Genomic DNA, 5,222 nt, shown 5'->3' with positions numbered 1-5,222 from the left:
TCGTGCCGTTGGACCTCTGTGGGCTCACGACGGAATCCAAATCCATAATATGAACCGTGTAATATGTATAACTCGTCGAATACTTCATCCCTGCAAAAAATCACGTTGATCGGATATTGATAGTCATTTGATCAGTTCACATTTCTTTCAACGTGTGAACTGATTAAGTGATTATCGATATCCAATTAACATAATTTTTTGCAGGAATGAAATAGTTAATGAGTTGTATATATTAAACAGTTTAAATTATCAAGACGGACCAAAAATGAGTCTTAAATTGGTCGGACTAGACGGTCTAGTTGGATTGCCCAAATTGAGACAATCTAGTGGCTATTTTAAATCCTTGATAATAAAAAAAATTTAACTCAATCTTGAAATTCATAAGTAAACTATCATATTTAAATTTGAATTATTATTTGTGAATGGTTATGATCAAATCCCTTAACATTCATCCAATTGACCCTTAGTTTCAATTTATTTTGTAATTACTCTTAAACTCGTAAGTTTTCAAATTTATGTTGATTGAATTTATTTCATGACTTTTCAGATCTAAATGTTGATGGAGATGATGCACATTTTGGAGAAGAAACATATGAGTTAAAAATCGTGGAATTGGGCCACTAATGGAGTCGTTTGGTAGCACGTACAAGTTAATTTATTTAACTTATTTGTTTAAAAAATTAATGAATGACACTTAGTTGTAATTTTAAAGTATAGCTTATTTGAATTTTTTAATTTATTTGGTCCAAAAAGTAAAATTTTTTTAAGCAAGAATTTATAGTTTGGAAAATGCGTGAGAGCTTGAATCCCCCGAATGTCGAAACGACGTCGTTTTGGCATTTTTTTTTCTCGTTTATATTTGAACACACAGGGGGGAGGGAAAGAGAGAGAGAGAGAGGAGAGAAGAGCGACGGAAACACAGAGAGAGAGAGAGAGGCGACGGTAATAGCAGGGCGGGGCGACGATGGTGCGAGTGTGCGACGGTGGACGGTGATGGACGCAGACTCTGTTTTGTCTCTTTTTTTTTTTTTTTGGCTCTGAAGATGGAGATGATGTGTTGATGATGGTGATGTTGATGAAGATGTTGTTATTGTTGATGATGATGTGTTGATGAAGATTTTGTTGTTGCTTTTTTTTTTTTTTTTTTTCTAGTAGATCTAGATCTGTGGGTGGGTTTGATTTTTGTGTTTGATTGGGTTTGATTTTTCGGTGGGTGGGTTTGATTTTGATTTTGATTTCAGTTTTGTGATGGTTTCAATTTTGTGGTTGAATCAATTTTGTGTTCAATTTTGTGGTTGAAGGAAAGTGAAGGAAAGTGGGTTTGATTTCAGATCTTCTTCTTCTTCTCTCCTCTCCTCCTCCTCTTCTCCTCCTCCTCTTCTTCTTCTTCTTCTTCTTCTTCTTCAAGCAAACGAGAAGGAAAAAAGAAAAGAAAACAAAATCCCAATGATTATAAGTATTTGAGTAACACTTTTGGGATTTTGGAAGATTCGAGCTCTCACGCATTCAAGCTATGCAGCGGAGTTGTTATAATTTTTTGAACTTGCTTGAAACTCTTAAATATGCTTTGACCTAAAAGTTTGATAACTTTTGACATAACTATACTCAATGATTACAATCATAATAATAAACATAAAATGTAGCACATAATCTACCTTGGATTGTGAGTTGGTTTTTTTGGATTTTTGATTATTTTAGTCTGGGATTAAAAAAATTTGTTTAGGATAGATTTTTTGACTTTTGTGAGAGAAAAAATAAAATGATTATAGTTTGGACGTGACATTTTGTCTTATTAACTTTTTAATTTATTGTCTTTTTGTGACTATTTTAGCTCAAAATGTTTTTGGGAACACATCAAAAAAGTCAGCTTTTGGCTTTTTAGCTTTTTAAGCCAAAAAAGCCAATTTTTTTGTCAAAAAAGCCACCAAAAAAGCCAAAAAGCAAAAAACTCAACTTTTTACTAACTTCCCAAAACACCACACAAGAAACTCTCAAATTGGGAGAAAAAAGTCACAATTAATACACAAGAAATTCAAACCGCTGCCATCCGTTGACCTAGTAAGGTGCAAGAGTTTTGGCTAATTGAGCTAACCTCGTTGGTTATCTCACAAATTATTAAAAACTGTATCAAAAAAATTTATAATTTATTTTAGATTTTTTAAGCTAATAATCTAAAAAATTATAATCATAAAAACTAACTTATAAATGATACCAAATAAACCAATATATAATTTAATATTTTTTTCATAATACCTTGTTTGGTTTTGATTGATTTTTTGAAAAATAATTTTTTTACTTTTCGTATTTTTTTTTAATGTTTTAAACAATTTTTTTTACTTTTTTGATCTACCTAACCCAGATGTACCTAAAAAAAAATATTTGTAATTTGTTTTTGAAAAAAATTAATGAATACACAATAATATAAAAAAAATGTATTATTTTTTGTGTTTTCGTATTTAGTAAAAAATTTTAAATATTTTTTTTTCACAATTATTATATCTTTTTAGTGTATTTATAATATGTGTATTTAAGAATTAAAAAAATTTATTTAAATATTTAAAAAAATTAGAGAGAACAAAAAAAATGCAAAAATAAAAAGTTCAATTTCCAAAAAAAAAAAAAAAAAAAAACCTAAACTTTTTAATAACTTAATTAATAAAACTTTTTAATAACATTAACTAGAGGTTATTCAATGCCCCTGTAATACGGCCAAGTAGTGCCTCACACTAATCAAGGTAATCCAAGAGTCATAAATTTTTCATGACCAGTTTCATGAAAGTTTTTTCATGATCCCTATCTTTTCTCAATTGATGGAGTTAGTGTCCATAATTTTTTGAATAATGCTATATACATCAATTAGTATATTAATTAATGTACTAACCCTAATTATATGGTATTATTGACCCTATTCATTAATCACATTACAAATCTCAAAACCTTTTAAATTTTGTCACATCTTCAAGCAATAATTGTGACATGTGCCACGTAGTATTCTATGGGCATTGAATAGTTTTTCAACATTCACACAATAATTTTAGGGATTCATTATCCTCACTTCATTTTATTCTAAATATATTTTATTTTTTGTCTTTGTTATACGGAGTTACTATTATCACTCTATTTTACTCTAAATATATCCCTTTCTATGTATAATAAAAATAAAGAAAAATATATATAAAACAAAATAGAATGAGAATAGTCACTATCTAATTTTATCACCTATATAATACGATTCCTGACAATTAATAAAATTGTCATTTTTTTTTTTTGATTAGAAGAAATATTTCATTTAATAAAAGCCAAAACAACACTTACAAGAGTCAATTCAATCCAAAACTTACACCAAACAAAGAGAAAATAAAGCAAGAAGCACTAAGGAAGAGAGCTATAAAAAAATTCAAACGTACATGTACTCGTGCTCGTACTGTGAAGCAAAGCCGGTCATAAAAGTTTGGCAATAGAGCATGTCCGAAATAAATCATAGATTCCAACCACAATGAGGGTAAGTTAAACAAATCTGCACAGATGGACTCTAAGAGAATCAATCAAACAAACCCAAAAACAACACAAACCAAAGGGAAAAAAAATAAAAACAAAGAAATCAAACATAAGACTAAAACCAAGCAAAACAGACCCACAACCAAACAAATCCAGCAGTGGCGTCGGCAAATCTGGCGATGGGAAAGAACGGCGAGGAAAAGGCGGCGGAGAAGGCGACTAAGGCAAATCTGGCCCAGGCAAATCAAGCTATGGAGAAGACGGTGGTGAAGAGGCGGTGAAGGCGGCGGGGACGACGCGGATCTGAGAAGGCCATTCTCAGAGTGAATGGATGTGGGAAAAACACCTCACAAAGGAGGGAGAGGATGGAAAGTCATAGCTTCCAAGCTATGAGAAAGCAAAGAAAGGAAAAGAAGGAGCAAAAGAGGGGTAGGGGGACAGGAGAGGAGGCCGGAGGCCGTCGGAAACCCCTCCCCCACCACCATCAACCACAAACTCGGGAAACCCTAAGGAGATAAAAGTTTAGAGAGAGAAGCTCTCAAACTAGATTTATTCTCTTGCTTTCTGCTATCAAGGTTTCATTCTATCAAAAATACTTAGGACCCTACAATTCCATTTGGATTTTAACCATTGATGCATGTGTGAGACTCACTTATGTATGTGTGGAGCCCACATCATCAATGGTTAAGATTCAAAAGGAGTTGTGAGGGTCCCAAAAAAAGGAAGTCTCAATCATTATTGTTCATCTATATTAGAGGGTTGCACACATATGCATTCTATCAAAAAAATATATTATTTGTCATAAAATTTTATAATATCAATTATAAAATGCGTAATCTCAACATAAATTGGCATAAGAAAATATCTAAAATTTTGTAATTAATGTTGTAAAAGTTTATAATTTAGTTACAATACTTTTTATTAAGTCAATTTGTACTGTAATTACATATTTTGTAATTAAAGTTACGAAATTTGTAATAAAATTACATATTTTATAATAAAATACATATGATATATACCTCTAAAAGAACGCACACCTTAGCATTTCCCTATTAGAGGAGCCACGTATGTACGGTGCATTTTGTATCTCATTTTCTTTAAGGTAATATCTTATAAGGGAAATGGTACATGCCCTCTATCATAAAATGTGGAATTATATCATAAAATTATATAATATCAATTATAAAAATAAGTAATCTTGCCGACCAAAAAAAATAAAATAAGTAATCTCGTCATAAATTGATATAATAAAAAATATCGTAATCAAGTCATAAATTTTTACAAAATCAACTACAAAATTTTGAACATTTTATTATACTAATTTTGTAGTAAGATTATATATTTTGTAGTTGATATTACAAAATTTTGTGATAAATTTACACATTTTTGTCCTAGGGTTCATATGGTATGCACCCCAAAAGGGGTTTTAGGGGTACACATCATAAGATTTCCAATCTTATAAACTTGTTACACTTAAATTTTAGGACAAATTTCACTTTATCCCCTTTGATTTGAGTCATGTGCGGTTTATCACCTTAACATTTGGAAATGACCACATAACTTCCATGTGTTTTGTCGATTAAAGTGCACCGTTAGACCCGTTAACGATTTAATGAAAAAGACTGAAATACCCCTATATATAAATAACTTAAGTGTGTGAATTACGGATATTTTTGTCATTTGTTTGGAATATAAAGTGCATTTTAACACCTTGTTCTTTATTA

The sequence above is a fragment of the Camellia sinensis genome, chromosome 13 (assembly GCF_055761805.1).
Source record: "Camellia sinensis isolate YWXY chromosome 13, ASM5576180v1, whole genome shotgun sequence".
In the NCBI taxonomy this organism is placed as follows: Eukaryota; Viridiplantae; Streptophyta; class Magnoliopsida; order Ericales; family Theaceae; genus Camellia; species Camellia sinensis.
Note: the sequence above shows the minus strand (reverse complement) of the source record.